Source organism: Pseudophryne corroboree, chromosome 9 (assembly GCF_028390025.1).
Source record: "Pseudophryne corroboree isolate aPseCor3 chromosome 9, aPseCor3.hap2, whole genome shotgun sequence".
NCBI lineage: Eukaryota > Metazoa > Chordata > Amphibia > Anura > Myobatrachidae > Pseudophryne > Pseudophryne corroboree.
The window spans coordinates 128,241,280-128,262,483 of record NC_086452.1 but is presented as its reverse complement, the minus strand read 5'-3'; the positions used below and the strand labels follow the sequence as shown (position 1 = coordinate 128,262,483).

At 45.1% G+C, this 21,204-nt stretch overlaps 1 long non-coding RNA gene across 1 annotated transcript in view; it reads right to left on the bottom strand.

Moving 5' to 3' along the window:
- Positions 1-21,204, bottom strand: part of LOC134956786 (uncharacterized) — a 160,035-nt gene that overhangs the window by 115,036 nt on the left and 23,795 nt on the right. The window lies entirely within an intron of this gene.

Below are 21,204 nucleotides of genomic sequence, written 5' to 3'. Positions count from 1 at the left end.
TGGGAAATTCATGTCTGAGGGGAATGTATTATCATGCTGTACATGTTCTAAATAAGCTTCAAGGTATTGCGAAGTATAAATTAAATCCTTCTTATCCCGTTTTAAGGGTCTGTAAGTGGCCCAACAAACACTACCGAGCTCTTTTCAGCTTCTTGTTCCAACAAATGGGGTGCACATTTAGTTGATGATACATGGAGGGGGAGAAACATGTGAAAGCTTATATATGTACCTATATCATCTGTCGACTATGTGTGCCACTACCTGAAGGTTGTAGAGATGAAGATAAGAAACATGTGTCACAAATGCATTCATATGATAATGTGTGCAATTGTCCTTGGGTGTCAGTTGAAGTCTTGTCCGAATGGCTGTATCCTTGCTGTGGGTGATAATCAAAGTCTTTCAAGTGTCCATGAAAAGTATTTTAAAGTCTCTAAAATGTCTCGCAACGTCTGTGGAAATGTCCATCAAAGGTCTGTAGAAATGTTCATCAAAGGTCTGTAGAAATGTTCATCACAATCTTCTTCCGAGTGGATGTCTTTTTACCTTGGAGAAAAACAAAGGAGAAACGGGTGAAAGAAACGGACCGTGGAATCACGTCTTATCACAACATTGTCTCAATTGATGGGTCATAAATTAAACCAGTTGTAGTAACAATGCCCTCGCTCCTCAAACTCATCACTCTGGCACTGCGCTTGCACCGCGTTAAAATCCGAACACATCTAAATATCAAATCAATCATTATGACAACTCCCAGGATACACAAGAGAAATTTTCCTACATTCAAGATAACTTTTTGAGCCCATTCTTCTAAACCTGAGAACCAATTGCGTGGGTTCAACCATGAAACCCAGCCGGTCAGTTCATTACCCACAGCAGTAAGGGTATGGTTGTGTATTCTTCGGAACTCCCACTTCAATTGCAAGATATCGTCCATCTTTTGATCTATGACCTTGGTTGGGTCATCGGTGCTGTTTGTGATATAAGTACAGCACTTCACACCATACTGAGTTGCTAGGGTGACACAATACCCGCCTGTCACCGCTGTGATGTAATTGAGAACCATCCTGTGCTGGATCAGTTCCATTTTGTAAGCTTGCAACTCCCTCCCAGTATACCTGAAGGTGTCATTATACATCTCGGTGATATTGTCTATCAGGTTCGCTAGCGCACTAATTTACCTAAAATGTATAATTCCTCTGGCGGTACGGGTGATATCGATCGCGAGTAGGAATTGAATCCCGGTGGATTCGTGGATCAAATCAGAGGCTGCGTGCTCTGTCCTATCTATAAGGTGTCTCTTAACAATTTGTTTGTAGTGACTATGAGTGTAAGGAGCTTGAGCATTGTGGTGAACGTCTTTCATCTTATTATGGGTAATGGTCATTACTTCTGTCAACACTCTTGCAATGTAACACAATCCCTCTGAGTTTGGGGCAAGCCACTTATACGCCTTCCTCCCACATATGAAATATGCATCATCGGGGAGGACATATGGGACAGAATATGACATAACCATATTGCAAACCTTCCAGGTGAAAAATCCTATCCCTAACTCAGGGGTGTATCTACCCATTGGCCAGGATGGCACTCGCCAGGGGCGCCAGGCAAGGAGGGGGCGCCGCCTGGCGGTGCCACCTGCGGCCAAAGGGTAGAAAAGTAGTACTATCAGACTGTACCTGGTAAGAGTCTGTTACTGCTGGAGCGGTGTCGGTGTCCGGCAGCACCGCACTTATAATCATACTCAAAAGAAACTACAGCTCCCAGCAGCTCTTGTTGTTGGGAGCTCCTGGCAGCAAGGGCTGCTGGGAACTGTAGTTTATTTTGAGTCTGATTACAAGTGCGGTGCTGCTGGACACTTGTCTGATCACAAGTGCAGTTCGGTGCTGATGGACACGCCGGCAGTAACAGACTCTCACCAGGTACACCGCAATTTATATAGCACAGTGCTATAAATCTATTTGTTGTTGAAGATAATAAAAAAAGTGTTTGGGAGAAGGGACTGTAGTACCTGAAAAACGACACGATTTTCATGCATGTTAGATGTAAGTAAGTAGTAAGTAAGCGAAAACTTTAAATTGTTGAGTGTAATAAAGAAAATACATATCTTACCTATTTCAAGGCCAGGTTCAAGGAAATGTATACCAGGTTATTGTATAATTGATAATTTTATCTTGGAAGTGATGGCACCCTGATGTTTCTTCTAACAGGAAGCACTTCTACCATCCAACTAATGGTGTTTGGTTAATGGCTGGGTCCATTTGAGGCTCATCTCACAGCATCTCATTAGCATTTCATTCGGGATGCAGTCAAGATGCCAGCGTTTGGCATCCCGACGGTCGGAAACCTGACGCCAGCATCCCGAAACTGCTTGGATTGATGATGCTGGCATTCCAACATAGATAGCGATGCAGAATGGCAAAATCTGGATTGAGTTGGTGCCAAAATCTCCACTGGCAAGCCACGTGGGAGGGTTAGTGTTAGGCTGCGAGGGCTGGAGTGTTAGGGTTAGTCTGCAGGGAGTGAGATTAGGAAGGGTGGGTTAGGATTAGGCACCACTGAAGAGGCTGGGGGATGGGTTAGGGGGGAATGATGGTGTAACGTGAATAGGAGACACTACTGTGCGATATAATGTGAAAAATGGACACTACTGTGTGGCATAATTTGATTTGTAAGTACTATTGTGTCCACACCCTTCCCCCACAAGACCATGCCCCATTTCCAATACTCACACCTTATTTTAAATGTGTGTAGGGGGGGTGGGGTGGGGGGCGGGGCGCCAACCCATTACTTTTGCCAGGGGCGCTGGGACCCCTAGATACACCCCTGCTAACTCTCTCATCTGTTCAGTACACGTATCAGGCTGTATGATATGCTCACAGTATCCTGGTGATACTTCTCCAACCCACATTGTCCTACTTCCTAGAGTGTACCTATACCGAAAATATCTCCCACCGTCGGCTATTTGGCGTATAAGTTCTGAGTCTATGGGCATTCTATCGGCTCTGTGTGAAAATGCCATGGTTTGGTTATTCCATGTCACTTCCCAATTTCCCGACTTAATGGGATTGGAAATGTTGAAACATATTAAGGACCTATCGACATGATATTGGTGGAGCTTCAAACTAGGAGGCCTAGAAATATTAAATTTCTTGTCCACCGGTCTCCCACCCCTTAATTCAAGTACCTCATCTAGTGTTAAAGGGTATGGTACTAGTCCTGACTTGCTCTGACCTTGAGGTACTTGTGAGCACACCCAGCAATTTGCTTGGTTTAAAACCTTACCCACTAATGAGTGATAGTCACTCAATGGATGACGGTCCATGTTGATATTAAGGCTGGACTGACATCTCTGGATGCACCCGTCCTCAACTATGTTTTCACAATTCCTACAGATACAATTCTCCTCAGCTAACAATCTTTCACAATGTCTCCTAGTGTCATGACTACCAGATAGTTTTCTGATACTCGCCTTTGCTCGGTGACTGTGTTGCTCTTGGAATTCTACTAATTCGACCTCTCTGGTACTCTCACTGAAATAGACTGTACTGGTTAACAACAGGGTCAACAGGAAAACTCGGAACGCAATCTCTTGGGGAAGTCCATCTTGCAGGAGGAGAAAAAGAGAGTGGTAATGGAAGGTAAAGAAAATAATAGAAAGGAAAGAAAACTGGTACGATAACCGCCTCTAGTCTTTTTGTTCTCCTTGCTCAGATGCCGTCTCAACAGTGCTGACTCTCAGTCTTCCTGGAACGGACACTGCAGTGATACGATTTCTTTCCGAATCAGCAACTTTTCTATAGGGAGCATAAATTTTGCATTACCATGTGTTTAACTTATTGTATGAAATACCATCCGTAGAACATGGAAAAACAAAAAGAGAGAGATTTCCGTTCACCTTCAGGCTGTCACACCAACATGTCTATCGGTCTCTATGCACAGTCTCCCCCACCAGTATTTCCACTCTACACCCTTTGTGCATGGCCAGGCACAATGATGCTGGTAAGACATACTGGGGTTGGGTAGACCTCTGAAAAGACCAAGTAGAAATGTGACATTTGAGCTGTAGTTCTGCTGGTGAACGTCAGAGATGAAAAAGGAAACATTTAAAGATAAATCACAGAGTTTACCTGGCCGCCCCTGTATCCACAAGGAATGATCTACCAATTACATCAACTTGGAACCTCAGGTTTACTATCAAGGCTAACAATCAACTTCACTGGCTGTAGACTACAGGTGCAGCCCAAAATTTTACATATGTGATCCCTGATCCCAATTACATTTATCATAACTTTGCTCGTTTTCTTGTCTAGGGGGTCGATATACCTTATGTGGGTCTCTAAATCTGCAATTCCGTGCAATATGTCCTTCCTTCTGACAGTTATAACATTTTACTACATACAACTTACCATCAGGGGTCTGCGGCTTAGGCTGAGGTGGCCTTGTTGTAAGGGCCTGTATACTTACTGCCATCAGCTTATCCCCCTGTGACTCCCTGTGTCTAACGATGTTCCGATCATGCCCGACAGCGGACTCTCTTAATGCAGCCACCGAGATACCTCTTCAGCTAGGTTGAGTGGTCTGTACCCTTGTTCTCAACACTTCCTTTAAATCGTCCATTAATACGGACACCGCTACCTCCCTATGATGCACACTTTCCTCAATGTCCAGGACCCCAGTGTATCTAGCCATTTCCTGCAGTGCTCGATGGAAATAGTCAGAAGCAGTTTCACCTTCTTTTTGTCTAATGGAGAAAATTTTGTTCCATTTGACAACAGTTGGGAAATATACTCCTAACTGCAGATTGATCTGTTTAACATTCTCCTGATTGTATTCATCAGTGAGAGCCACCTCTGCATCTAATTTACAATCAGTAATGAATTTCACAGGGTCAATACTAGAGGGCAAACATACCCTTAGCACTGTCCGCCAATCTTTGTTATTGAGTTCAGCGGCGTTACCTAGTTCTTTAATAAACTTTTGACATGAGGCTAGATCTTTCCTGGGATCGGGAAATTCAGACATAATTGTCCTCAATTCTGTCTGGGACCAGGGACAATGCATAGCAATGTCTCTGACGGGAGTGACTCCCTGAGCGTCAGTCCTCCCATTGGGGACTGCGATCACCCTGACAGGATTTAGTTCAATTACACCATTTTGTGTTGACTCTATAATATGAGTTGCAATTGTCTGTGCATAATGTACAATACCGTACTTACCTGTGGACACGACCTCACCTGTCCCTCCGCTAGGGGGCTTTACTACTGTCCTTACCGATTGGGCCGTGCTCACCTGGGTGTCCTGTATGGTGGCTGCTAGAGAAAGTGCCGACATCGTGCTGGGCTCACTTTCTTGCTTGTAATCCAGAGGGAAGTTTAAAATAGGGTGCAACTTGCACGGGTTAGAATTTATACATTTATTAAGTTTACTCTTGTCGTCATTACTACATTTATTAAGTTTACTCTTATCGTCATTAATACATTTATTAAGTGCACTCTTAACGTCATATACCAGTATGCCATTCTCTGTAGCCATTATCTCTCCTGTAGTGTACTGTGGTGGTGTGGTTGTTACCAGTTTCCTGCTAGGGTTAGAACCAGCTGTGTAAGCTAGTTCCCTCTGCATATCACTCTCTTATTGCCATAAATGTAAACAGTTTTTGTGTCTGATCCTCTGTTTTGGGATTTTATCAGACAGATCCTAAGCCTTAGATTATGTAATACCTCTGAGTCAAAACTACCTATCCCAGGAAAAGGTGCTTTATCCCCCACAGTCATTCGTGTCCATTCATCACAAAAGGTCTCAGTGTGGGGACCATACTTCCCCCACATTACTAACCGAGCTGACCCCCTGGGTCTCATCTCTGCCTGAACCCTGGCTGAGGAACATACCTGTGTTGTGCACTTGGCTTCCATTGTGGACTTTTTTAACACGGGAAAACTTCCTAAAATGCACCAAACACAGTAGTCTATGGTGGAAGTCCTCAAAGCTCTTCCACCAGCTTGTTCTGCTCCGAGTATCACAGATCCGCCTCATTTAGCAGACACATATAGTCGTTGCAGGCCCTACCTCTAGAGATTTTCCTGAGAGACCAGCGAAAATTCCCTAAACCTTTACTTTACACAAATCACGCTTGCATGTGCTTCCTACAATGCGTATGATGACAAGATTTACGCACAAATATGCAAAACCCCGTATCACGTTGCGTCACGTGTTGCCCATACAACCGCGCGGTCCAATCGTACCGCTTATAGACTCTTGCTATCTATAAGTGGTAGGATCACTGGAGTCTCCCTACTGTGCTCCAAAACAGCCGGAGCGCAATACCACGAAAACTTTATCATGCTCCGTCCCATGCGTACACCAGGACTGTGCTCCACACGTTTTCACCTAGACAGTGCTTCACCATGCTTCACCGAGTTTCACCAAGCCTCACCAAGCTTTACCAAGACCACCGAGCGGGGTTCAATATATTCACACCCTATTCAGCCCACACTAACATTCTATACTTTTCTGATCAGAAAAATATATTTTCCTGTTAACTGATAGCTCTCCCCAGAGGTACTACAGTAAAGTAAGGTATTAAACTAAATATTGGAAACTGAACAAATTTGTGCTATTATCGCGTGGCTGCCGTCTCGCCTAAACTGAAACAATGCTATCGTGTGATTTGTATTTAGTGGGCGTATCTGTATGCACGTTGCGTAAAATACACCACGTGTGTAGGGCTTTGCATTGCGTACGCAGTCTCGCACGCTGTCCGAGACACGTATGCAAAAGGCCGGATACGTCCGCAATAACACAAATAACACGCTTCTATAAATGTAAACGATATTCAACTATAATCGCTTACCAAGCACCACACAGTATCTCCTGTTTAAACCTTTATAACTGGGCCAGGCTGTGTGTGTGTTTTACACGTACTCCCCTAAATATTACTCTATATTTTTAACTAAATAGCAACAAATTTTTCAGCACGGGTCAAAATAAATCTAGTAATCAGTAATTACGGCAATCATGTGAGCAGATATGCAAAGTACACAAATAAAATACTTATGTGTGCGTGTGTTACGTGTGTTGCGTGCGCAGTTGGCACCAAACAGAAATGTAACAGATTTAAAAACAACCAATATCTTTACATTCTTACCTTTCGGATCCCATCAGCATCCCTTCAAACCAAGCGGAGCAGACGCTTATCTAATCAGCACTAGTGTATCCACCTGACCGAGAAAAGGCTTAACAGGGGATACCTTCCCGCCCTTTGCTGATGGATAAAGTCTGCCTTGTCCTGCTAGGCTGCGAATATGAGGAGAACCAGACGATGTCCCCAATTGATAATGTCAATTATTATCTTTAATCATAAAGCTATACACTATTACCGTGGAGCCGCTATGGCCGCTAGACTTATTACACACACTACGGACTAAGTACACTATTTGCGTACTGAGTACCGTATGGGTACGCACTTAGCGTAACAGATGCTACGCCGAGGGCGCAACGCATGAGCAGCACATATGCTCATGGGTTCGAGCTTTGTACCTAGCATGCTATTGGCATACTGAGTACCGTATGATACGCTAATAGCGTAAGAGACGCTGTGCCGCGAGCGTGAAACACGAGCGGCACGGACGCTCACAGAATGATATACAGTAAACCTTGCTAATAAAACACGGTAAGGATATGCTTATACTCTAAACCTTAGTAGTCAAATATTGTAATGATGTAACGCCTAAAAACCTTAACAATGCTAATGCTGTTATAGCGATTGAGACACTAAGAAAACCCTTTGCAGAAAAGTGAAAACACCACATCGGTTTGTGAAAACCACTGGGCTCCAAGACCGCAGCGGATTATTCAGAGAAAAGGGGTAAACAGATACAAGTTATACACTACAGACTAACACGGAAATCTAACAGAATAACAGAGAATAAAGATGGCTACAGAGAATATACATACTGGGGTATTGTTCGCAAGCGCGACCTGGATCCAGTCCTCAGCTATTCAGGGAGTAAGGCTTCAGAGTCATGAGGCTGGCCAGGCAACAGTGGTCTTTATATACACAACATACATTCACAATACAATGGTACCTGTAATCTCATTGTTCATTGGACATAGGGATGTGTCTCTACATTACAGGAAAGGTCATAGGTGGATTTGAACAGGTGGGCTGTGTCTTTCCCCAGCTGCTCCTGTGGGTGGTATCCTCTGGATTCCCGCCGCATGTGTAATTTACAGCAAATACAGTTAATGTTCATAATCTATTTATGTACATAACTATACGCAGGAGCGAGCGATCCTTTCCTAACTAACACCGAAATGTTACCCTTAAAATACCCTACAGCTGGATACTAGACACCACCTTTCAGCCTTTATCTGACCCTTCCTATCATGCAAAGAGGAATCTCTCTGTCCAGGAACTGTTTAAACTAATCATACTCGCTGACATGGTCTAGGGGAACAATATCTACAAAATGCACTATTTGTGTTAAATATGCTACGTTTGAGTCGCACGCTACACGCTCACAAACTCCGCCGTAAATAAACATATCATGCGCACGAGACGCTGGAGCATCCCTTACGCAACTTGCGGGTATGTGTACGCACGGGGGACCAGGTGCATGAGCAGCGCGCTTGTGGATGAGGGGTTAGTACAAGGGATATGCATCATGATATTTTTCGACTTTGACATAATGAACTACTTCTGACCAACTGTGCACCTAACCAGTAGCGGATTTACCGCTAGGCAGTGCTTACAGTGGGCCAGAACGGGGCAGAACTGCATTCCATCACTTCAATTTGAAGGTAGAACCAGTTCCGTCTCCGTCCGGCCACTAGCATCTGATCCCAGCTTCAGTGCACTTCAAAGCTTGTAGCAGCAGCCAGCCAATCCTGGCTCATGGGCGGACCGGCTGCCAATTAAACGAAAGCAAGGCTTATTTTATTTTTTTTAAACTGGGTGAGCCCGTGGTCCAATCACGGCTCGCGCACCACAATCCAATGAGAAGCTGCCTAGTGGCAGATTCTCATTGGATGGCGGTCTGCCAGCCATGATTGGCGCACAATCAGCAGCCTCTTCTTTTGATCAGCAGCCGGTCCGCAGGCATGGCTGGTGGCTGCTGACAACTTCCAACCTCACTACAGCCGGGACCAACCTAAGATCCCTGCTCCTCCTCCGTCCCACTCCAAGCACAGACAAAGGTGTGCTCCCTCCTCTCTCATACACCCAGTGCAGTGCCTCGTCTGGCCCCATCCCTATGATGCCGGTGGAGGATGAGGGTGCTGCTACAGGAGCTTGGAGTTCATGCGCTGCTGTTTGCGGTCTTTGTGTGAGTACCAGAGCTTAAACCTCCTTGCTGTTTATATAATGATACTGCTCTGTATGTATCCCTCCTATAGCTATGTATCCAGCTGGGATCCCCTATCTCCCACCTTGGCTGTGCATTGGGTTACATGTCTCCCAGGTTGCAGGTGTAGTTTTCTGCTGGATTTGTTCTTTCATTAATTTTAAAGTAACAGTGATGTAATTAGATACGATGGAGCTGATTTTTAGTTGGGGGCACTATTGTGTGACCACGCCCTTTCTTAGTGAGGCCACCCTTATTTTACGGCACATGCATTCCCCCACCTCTCTAGGACCACTTTAAGCCCTGCCACCAGGCAACACAAGCGAGCGCCTAGGGCCCAGATGGTCCCGCCTGCTCGTTCACATACTTGCCCGCCGCTACTGGTGGTCTGCCATCGCCAGCACTGTTTGTGTTTAGGTGGCAAGTGGGCAGCCATTGTTAATGATCAGAGACCTCTAATGGTGTGGAAGACTTCGTCTGGTTGTCTACCAAGAATTTGAAGTTGAGACAGCCATCTCATAAGTTAGGCCCCCGGTTCATCGTCCGTTATAAGATCACCAGGGTTATCAATCTGGTGGCATATCAGTTAGATCTGCCCCGTTCTTTGGGTTTTGATAAAACATTTTATTGTTCCCTTTTAAAACGGGCTATTAGTAATCCTTTGTCAGGTCCGGGTGTTTTTGTGAATCCGTTAACCCGGGACCAACCACAGGTGTAGGTGCTGGGCTATGAAGAAAGCAGGGAGGACGAAGAAAGTTCCGCTTCATATATTTATTCAAAATAACAATTCAGTAAAGAGTTAACTGACAAGTTGTTAATCATCATATTATACTGAAGTATTGCAGGAATAATATGCAGGAGAAAACTCAAAAATAAATAAAAGAAATGTTCATGGAAACATATGCAAAACAAGCTGATGAATAAATGTTGGATTGTCCAAATATAAACAAGCTTTGATGCTGAACTGCAGAATGTGATTAACTGGATAATGCAGACATGAAGAGATAACTGTAAGGATTTGCAATGGAGTTTTGAAAGTTAACTGAGAGACTGTGAAGAATTATCCTTGTTATGACAACATAGCAAATATAAACAAGCTTTGATGCTGAACTGCAGAATGTGATTAACTGGATAATGCAGACATGAAGAGATAACTGTAAGGATTTGCAATGGAGTTTTGAGAGTTAACTGAGAGACTGTGAAGAATTATCCTTGTTATGACAACATAGCAAATATAAACAAGCTTTGATGCTGAACTGCAGAATGTGATTAACTGGATAATGCAGACATGAAGAGATAACTGTAAGGATTTGCAATGGAGTTTTGAGAGTTAACTGAGAGACTGAAGAATTATCCTTGTAATGGCAACATAACAAAAAGTACTGAATTGGGTTACTTGCGGGTTCCGGAGATCACTGTGAAACTGTAGTAGAAGACAAGGTGATGAATGGGTTAAATGCAGAGTTGAACAAACGAACAGCTGAGGGAAATGAGATCCTCCAGACTTTGTAGGATAGGCAGACAGACCAGGTAACCTCATGCAAGACTCTGGGAATTCAACTGTTTCCAATAGGAGTGCAATTAACTGACAGCACAGCGGAGAGCCGGTGGATCTTTCAGCAGTGAAGGCTGCAGACGGACCTCTGGGAGCGGAGGCGATATCTGGACCACGGGAATCACACAGGAATGCACGGAGAGAGCTCAGAGCTAGAGCACAGCGTTGATACAACAAAGCACTGGCCCAGAGTAACATAATCCCAGCCTACTTAAAGGCAGCACAAGCACAGGATTGGCTTACACCTGCCCACAGGTGTTTTCACAAGTGCTCTGTATTAGCTATTTGGTCTCCAACATGGCCACCTCCTATACAGCAGACACACCGCAGTGCCTTAGGCCATTTGGTCCCCGCACTCACAGTTCCCAGACTCTGCATTACCTGTGCCATTGATCACGCCGTGTCCCCACACGGGCGCACAGCACCGCGAGCAACCGCACTGGCAACGGATGAACCCCAGAACCCGCAAAGGTGAGAGACCGGTTCGTGACATCCTTCTTCCAGTGGAAGACCTTCCTCTCTTCTGATACGTGACCAGAGGGAGTTTGTTGTTGAAAGGATTCTTGACTCCAAGATGGTTCGGGGTCGGCTGTCATTTTTAGTGCACTGAAAGGGGTATGGCCCGGAGGAGCGGTCGTGGGTGCGCAGTTGTGATCTTCATGCCCCCAGACTGATACGCTCTTTCTTCTCGCAGTTCCCCGATAAACCCGGTGGTAGGGGTTCTTTGACCCCTCGTCAGAGGGGGGGTACTGTTAGGGTCTCCTGCCCTGTGCTGCCACGTCGTCAAGGCAACCGGGAGACAAGTGCTAGCTGAGTAACCTGAGCGCAGCTGATACTCCGGTTCGGGTCTTTTGCTGTGCAGTGGTTATAGGCTCTGTGCATGGCAGGGGATCCGGTGCTGGTTTTTGTGCTCACAGTCTGTGAGGTCTGTGTGGGGCGTGGACAGCACCTGCTTTATAAACCCTCTTCTCAGGTTAAGCAGATGCTGCTGAATCTTTGTTGGTTAGTCAGTTCCTGAAAGTTAGCCAGTACTGTGTAGCTTTGTATTTGTTGTTGCTTACTGCAAATAGGCCTGGGGATTTGGTACTACACTCTGCCAATCCAGACCTAGCAGTAAGACTGGAGTCAGTCGTTTAACTTGCTGGGGTTCTTTTACTACTCTCTGAACTTAGCAAATTTGCTGCTGTATTCTCAGACTTGCCTGCCTAAATCCTGTCTCACTGTGCAAGGTGTTCAGGTGTCAGTTTAGTGGCAGTAAGCTGAACCTGTGCACTGCAAGTGAGGATTAGGATTGTGGAGACTCTCCTTGTGTCTATCATTCCATCTCTGACCAAGGAGTTTACTGCCACACCCGTTGGTAACCCTTTAGGGTTTTGCTCTTGCCCTTAACAACAGCATTTCGGGTTCTCTACGTATTAAAACACAACATCTTGCTTTTTCCATCTGAGCATTACTAATACTAGGGAGACACCCAGTTTCTCAGCCTCTGGGCTTCTCTGTTCCCTTTGTGTTTATTTTGTTACCCTATCACCTTCTGTGTACGTAATGTCATATTCCCCAGTCTGTCTGTGAGTTCATTTGTTTTGCATACCTATCCGTTCAGACACCAGTACATTCCTGCAGGCACTGGTGTGCATAACAGTTCAAACACCAGTACATTCCTGCAGGCACTGGTGTGCATAACAGTTCAGACACCAGTACATTCCTGCAGGCACTGGTGTGCATAATAATTATACAGAGATATCACAGGAATTATATGCCAGTATCACAGGAATTATATGGCAATATCACAGGAATTTTACGGCAATATCACTGGAATTGTACGCTAGTATTCCGAGAAATATACAGCAATATCACAGGAATTATACACAAGTATCATGGGAATTATATGGCAATATCACTGGAATTATACGGCAATATCACAGAAATTATACAGTAATGTCACAGGAATTATATGCCAGTATTCTGAGAATTATACAGTAATATCACAGAAATGATACGCCAGTATCACGGGAATTATATGGCAATATCACAGGAATTTGACGGCAATATCACAGGAATTATATGTCATTATTCTGAGAATTATACGGCAATATCACAGGAGTTATACGCCAGTATCCTTAAAATGACACGGCAATATTACTGTAATTATATGCCAGTATCACGCAAATTATATGGCAATATCACGGGAATTATACGGCAATATCACTGGTATTATACGCCAGTAACTCTGGGTATATGGCAGCAGAGGACACCACCACTGTTGTGACTGGTCACTGGACTGATGCTGCACAAGAGAAACACTACCCCTGGTCTGATGCAAGACAGCACAGTAAAACTGCAAGGGATTTATATAGCAGCCAGTAGCACTGTGGACATATAGCAGCAGAGGACACCACCACTGTGACTGGCTGGACTGATGCAGCATAAGACACTGACTACACTGGACTGAGCAGCACAACACAGCACTAGAATCGACACCCCACTTTCCTGCCCACACAGACACTGAGGATGGAGACACGTCCTCTCACTACACTCTCCGAGACCGGAGTGAAAATGGCTGCAACGCACAGTTCCTTATATGGAATCCGAATCCCGCGAGAATCCAACAGCGGGATGATGACATTTTGCCTCGTTCTAGTTTCCGAGTCAGGTGGGAAAACCAGAGCCTGACTCGGATCCGGACTTGTGTAGGGAGGTTCAGTAAGGTTCGGATCTCAGGGATCCGATCCCGCTCATCTCTATAAGTAACAAAGTCACACTGACTAGCATTACTGCCTCACAACACTAAGGTCATGGGTTTGATTCCAACCATGGCCCTAACTCTTATTCTCTCCTCCTACAGCTCTGCTCTTTCCCTCGCCAAGCAATCCTTTTTCCAAGCACTCATCTCTTCTCAGTCCTCCTGTCCACGCCGTCTCTTTGAAACTTTCAACACTCTCCTTCACACCCCTCCTCCTTCCCTCCCATCCTCCCTCACTGCCACTGACTTTGCCTCCTTCTTCATCTCCAAAATTGAGGATATCCGAATCGACATCTCCCGCCGTCACCCCTCTGCTACCCCCTCTATCCCTCCCCTCCATCTATCCCACCCTGTCCTCCTTCCATCCGACTTCAGACAAGGAAGTCCACTCCCTCATCTTATCCTCCCCCACCACCACCTGCCCCCTGAACTGCTCCCACCTTGCTCACCTCTTTAACCTGTCCCTCTCCACCGGCATCTTCCCCTCACCATTCAAACATGCTCTGGTCTCACCTATTCTCAAAAAACCCAACCTCGACCCCTCATCACCCACTAACTACCGCCCCATCTCATTTCTCCCTTTCGCCTCGAAATTACTTGAACGACTAGTCTATAGCCGTCTCACAAGCTACCTCTCTGACAACTCCATCCTTGATCCACTACAATCTGGCTTTCGCCCACTCCACTCAACTGAGACTGCCCTGGTGAAAGTCACCAATGACCTGCTTTCGGCCAAATCCAGGGGCCACTTCTCTCTGCTCATCCTTCTGGACCTCTCTGCTGCCTTTGATACCGTAGATCATCCTCTCCTCCTCGGCACACTCCAAAACGCTGGCCTCTCTAGCACCGTCCTTGACTGGTTTTCTTCTTACCTCATTAACCGCTCCTTCTCTGTGTCTGCCTCAAGCACCACCTCACACCCTTCCATCCTTCCTGTTGGTGTCCCTCAGGGTTCTGTCCTTGGACCCCTTCTGTTCTCCCTGTATACCTCTTCCCTGGGTGCGCTCATTAACTCATTTGGCCTTCAATACCACCTCTATGCTGATGACACACAACTCTACCTCTCATCTCTTGATCTGTCCCCCTCTATCCGCTCTCAGGTTTCGAGCTGCCTCTCTGCAATCTCCTCCTGGATGTCTGAACGCTCTCTAAAGCTCAACATGGAAAAAACGGAACTCATCATCTTCCCCCCATCCAGAGCAACACCCCCGACCAATATCTCCATCATTGTTGACAACACCTCCATCTCCCCCGTTCCCCAACTCCGCTGCCTGGGTGTCACTCTCGACTCCTCCCACTCCTTTGCACCCCACATCCAAGCTCTGGCACAATCCTATCGTTTCCAGCTACGCAACATTGCTCGTATCAGGTCATATCTCTCCCAGAGTGCAACTAAACTCATCCACTCACTGGTCATCTTACGACTTGACTACTGCAATGTCCTCCTCACTGGCCTCGCTTGCTCCCATCTTGCTCCCCTCCAATCTGTCCTGAACTCCGCAGCTAGGCTTATCTTCCTCTCACGCCGCACCACATCTGCCACTCCCCTTCAACAAAATCTACACTGGCTCCCATTCCCCTACAGAATCCTCTTCAAACTCCTCACCCTCACATACAAGGCCATCTCTGTCTCCACTGCTCCCTACATCTCCAACCTCCTTTCCCTTCATACTCCCTCCCGCCCCCTACGGTCGACTAATGACCGTCGCCTCTCCACCGCCATGGTTACTGCTTCCCATGCACGAGTTCAGGATTTTGCCCGTGCTGCACCCCTTCAGTGGAACGCACTCCCCCGCTCCATTAGACTCTCCCCAACCTTGCAAAGCTTTAAACGGGCACTAAAAACCCACCTAGTCATCAAAGCGTACCCTTCTGATGCATAATCCAGAGCTGAAGCCGCGCCTCCACCCCCCCTGCCTCATGCCGTGAACATCTCCGCTTTGCTTGCATACTGCCATCAGGCTACCTCCCACTTGCCTGCACCTCTTGTCATCTGTCTGTCGCCCCTCCCCAATAGATTGTTAGCTCTTCAGAGCAGGGCCCTCTTTCCTCTTGTTATCTAAGCACTCGTCTCAGCACATTTCACTCACAGCTCTCCCCTACTCAACGACCATCTTTATCTTGCTAGTTTAGGCTCATCTCCATCTATGACCACCAGCCTCTAGTAGTACGATGATCACTCCCTCAATACTTACATCTTAGCTGTACTATGTCTTGAGAATGTGTGGTGCTCTGTTACCTGTACTCTATTTCTGTTATTTATTTACTGTAATGCAATGTTTTGTCCCCTGTACTGTCCTTTGTACGGCGCTGCGAAACACATGTGGTGCCTTATAAATAAAATCTAATAATAATAATAACTGTATGGAGTTTGTATATTCTCCCTGTGCTTGCGTGGGTTTCCTCCAGGTACTCCGGTTTCCTTCCACAATGCAAAAATATACTGGTAGGTTAATTGGCTTCTCACAAAAATTAACTCTAGTGTGTGCGTATACACGTGTACGTGGGCAGACTAGATAGGCTAAGTGGTTCTTATCTGTCATCACATTCTGTGTGTCTATTGGGGACCTGCTAGGCTGCTAAAGTCAGTGGGGTGGGGAGGTGGAGGCACTGATGTATAGTACAGTCACACTAATGGGTGTAATAATAAGCAGTCACAATAATGGGTGTAATAATAGGCATTATATCTTGTAATACTTATTATTGCACCCATTAATGTGACTGCATTATATATCAGCACCCCTCCCAATGATTGTAGTAGGTCCCCCATCCCTTATTAGCAGGGCATTTCTGATTGTGTTGGGATGGCTGAAATACTTCCAGACCATGGCAGGCTGTAGTCAATATGGATTGTTTGTGGGAGGGGGGCACTTGCTTAGGGCCCCATAAGGTCTAAATCTGCCTCTGCACCTAACCTACGAGCCATTATCCCACTACAAAAACTTTTGTATGTTTTTCGTCACGGGCAGGACAATTAAAAGACTCTGTTTTTGCAAGTTAAATACTATACATAAACTTACCTTTTCAAATAAATTTTTAGATGAATCTTGAAGTAAACACTTTAAATAGCATCAGGACTTATTAAGAACTTGCAGAACATAAACAGCTGATGCATATGTAATGGTAGCAACTTTGGAATCAAAACATCTTCAGTAGGCAGATACTAACATATGCATTTCTTTCTACCATGATTTAAGACAATAAATGGTTTTGCAAAATTATTTTTCTTTCATGGAATATTAAATTTGAGGTATTTACTAACAAAATAATTAAAAACTGAACCTTGATAATGATTCTGAAAAAACAATGGTTCACTTTCTCATGGACTTCCACTACTGTGCATGTGCAGTATGGGTCTGGGCAGAGCCAGATAAAGGTACACACGGGCATGGAAAGGAAATGTATGAAGGGCCTATTGTGTGCTACCATAAGGGGTGTGACCAGCACTGTGGGGGTGTGACTACTGAAGTGGGTGTGTAGTCTACACAGGGGGTGTGGTCAGTACCGTTGGATGTAACTACTAGCCCGATGGAGGACATAGATACTGCCTACCGTCAATCACCTCAATATAGCTATCTATATATCTATCCATCCATCCAGTGAACATGCTGACACGATAATTACAGTACAGTATGTGACTCCTGAGTATGTCCATAACTTAATAAAATTGAGGTCCTACCTAACGGTTTCAGGGTTCCATCATAATGTAAAATAGTTTGAGAGAAATATGTTTCTGTAGAGCCAATGCAAAGGCTTTATTTAATCAGTGCACATAATTATATACAAACATTCAGAAGCTTTTGACCATAAAAATGTTTGCAGTGTAGTTTAGGACATAAGGAGAGAAGTAAATCATATACAGAGACTGCATGCATCCAGATTGCAGGGTAGAGGACAGTTAGGGGTGATGACTGGATTGCCCTAGCTGTGAGTTCAGACATTCATGATTCAATTTTGATTTATATCCAAAGACATAAATGAAACCACCAAATCTATGCAAATACAGCCATCCTTCTACCACCCAAGCTACCTTTCCCCTTTTCTTACACAAGAGGTCTTCAACTTGTGGCACACTGAAGATGCAAACATGATCACCATCAGTTTTATTAGTATTGACCCCCAACGCATATTATGCCACATTGCAGTTCCCCCGATACACATTATGCCATATTGTAGTCCCCCCAATATATATTGTGCCACTTTGTAGTGCTCCCAATACACATTATGCAACACTGCAGTGCCCTGATACACATATGCCACATGGCAGTGCCCCGATACATAGTATGCCAAATTGCTGTGCCCTTAGAACATATTATGTCACAGTGTAGTGACCCAATGCACATTAGGCCACATTACAGTGTCCACATTATGCCAAATTGCTGTGCCCTAGTACACATTATGTCACCCAATACACATTAGGCCACATTCACCTGATACATATAATTCCACATTGCAGTGCCCCGATACACATTATGCCACATTACAGTGCCCCCAATAAACATTAGGACATATTGTAGTGCCCCACGTATACATTATGTCACATTGCAGTGCTCCTGACACATATTATGCCACATTGCAGTGCCCCAATACACATTATGCCAGATTGAAGTGCACCCAGATATACATTATGCCACATTGCAGTCCTCCTAACACACATTATGCCACATTACAGTGCCCCCTATAAACATTATGCCATTTTGTAGTGTCACCATATATACATAATGCCACATCGCAGTTCTCCTGACACACATTATACCACATTGCAGTGCCCTGATACACATTATGCCAGATTGAAAAAAAAAAAGTAATACTGCGATTTGCTATGTCAATGCAAGTTAGAACCCCCTCCCACACACACAGCTGTTGAGAAATTACATGCCACAACAGTTCTGAAAGGCATCAGCTGGAATACCATCATGTGTCACACACATACTGTAGGTTGATGTGTGTAACAGGTTGAACTCGATGGACAATTGTATTTTTTCAACCTTAGTTACTATGTTACTATGTTACAGCTCAACTGACAGCAATGCTTGTGTGTGTGTGGTGGAGGAAGGGGTGGCAGATGATATGAGTATAAAAGATTGCCCAAGTATGTGCCCCTGAGGTTACCACACTCCACACACTTCAAGCCATTCCCCTGGTATTTCAAGCTATTTTATACTGAAGTGAGCTGGGTGATGTTGATTTCTGCACAGACACAGTGAAACAAGCGGAGCACCCAAGAAGATCAACCTCTTGGTAGGGAGTGAGGAACAGAAAGGGGAGTGACAAAGCAGCCTAGCTTGGGGTGCTTTACAGCTGGGGGACATCAAAGCAGGGAGGAGACGTATGGGGGCTGACACAGCCATATGTTATTGGCTGCAGTGCACCTATCGGACAGAATCATTTTGAAAATCCTAGTGGCAACCTACCTATACAAGCTGGGTTATATCACATATCGGTGAACCCTGACATGTGTGTATGTATATATATATATATATATATATATATATATATATATATACACAAGTCCAAAGTGAATAGCACACACTTTCCTAATATCAGATGGGTGCCCGGTGAAACAATCATGTATAGGCAAATGCGGAGTTCCCACATAGACCAGCACACCAAAACTTAGCAGCAAACTGAGTTAGTACATTTTAATCCAGAAAAACTCCATATAAGGGGCAATGTGTAAGCATAGCCATAGGCAAATACAAAGAATTGGTACTTAGCAGTTCAGCGTATCAGTATCTCAGAACGAGTGGCAGCTCCTACAGCTGTTTCGGTGTCGTAGCACCGAACTAGAGTTAGGTGCCACAATAACACACACTTTGCCTATCTATTTACCACTAGTGATGTGTGCCGTACATTTTTCTGTGTTTTGTGTTTTGGTTTTGGATTTGGTTCCGCGGCCGTGTTTTGGATTCGGACACGTTTTGGCAAAACCTCACTGATTTTTTTTTATTGGATTCGGGTGTGTTTTGGATTCGGGTGTTTTTTTCAAAAAACCCTAATAAACAGATTAAATCATAGAATTTGGGGGTCATTTTGATCCCATAGTATTATTAACCTCCATAACCATAATTTCCACTCATTTCCAGTCTATTCTAAACACCTCACACCTCACAATATTATTTTTAGTCCTAAAATTTGCACCAAGGTCTCTCTGTGACTAAGCTAATCGACACAAGTGGCCGACACAAACATCTGGCTCATCTAGGAGTGGCACTGCAGTGTCAGACAGGATGGCACTTCAAAAAAATTGTGCCCAAACAGCACATGATGCAAAGAAAAAAAGAGGCGCACCAAGGTCGCTGTGTGACTAAGCTAAGCGACACAAGTGGCCGACACAAACACCTGGCCCATCTAGGAGTGGCACTGCAGTGTCAGACAGGATGGCACTTCAAAAAAATAGTCCCCAAACGGCACATGATGCAAAGAAAAAAAGAGGTGCACCAAGGTCGCTGTGTGACTAAGCTAAGCGACCCAAGTGGCCGACACAAACACCTGGCCCATCTAGGAGTGGCACTGCAGTGTCAGACAGGATGGCACTTCAAAAAATAGTCCCCAAACAGCACATGATGCAAAGAAAAATGAAAGAAAAAAGAGGTGCAAGATGGAATTGTCCTTGGGCCCTCCCACCCACCCTTATGTTGTATAAACAGGACATGCACACTTTAACAAACCCATCATTTCAGCGACAGGGTCTGTCACTGAAATGACTGGTTGGTTTGGGCCCCCACCAAAAAAGAAGCAATCAATCTCTCCTTGCACAAACTGGCTCTACAGAGGCAAGATGTCCTCCTCATCATCATCCTCCGATTCCACACCCCTTTCACTGTGTATATCCCCCTGCTCACAGATTATTAATTCTTCCCCACTGGAATCCACCATCTCAGGTCCCTGTGTACTTTCAGGAGGCAATTGCTGGTGAATATCTCCACGCAGGAATTGATTATAATTCATTTTGATGAACATCATCTTCTCCACATTTTATGGAAGTAACCTCGTACGCCGATTGCTGCACTAAACACTCTTTCAGAGTACACACTGGAGGGAGGGCAACTTAGGTAGAATAAAGCCAGTTTGTGCAAGGCCCTCCAAATTGCCTCTTTTTCCTGCCAGTATACGTACGGACTGTCTGACGTGCCTACTTGGATGCGGTCACTCATATAATCCTCCACCATTCTTTCAATGGTGATAGAATCATATGCAGTGACAGTAGACGACATGTCAGTAATCGTTGGCAGGTCCTTCAGTCCGGACCAGATGTCAGCACTCGCTCCAGACTGCCTTGCATCACCGCCAGCGGGTGGGCTCGGAATCCTTAGCCTTTTCCTCGCACCCCCAGTTGCGGGAGAATGTGAAGGAGGAGATGTTGACGGGTCACGTTCCGCTTGACTTGACAATTTTCTCACCAGCAGGTTTTTGAACCTCTGCAGACTTGTGTCTACCAGAAAGAGAGATACAACGTAGGTTTTAAATCTAGGATCGAGCACGGTGGCCAAAATATAGTGCTCTGATTTCAACAGATTGACCACCCGTGAATCCTGGTTAAGCACATGAAGGGCTCCATCCAC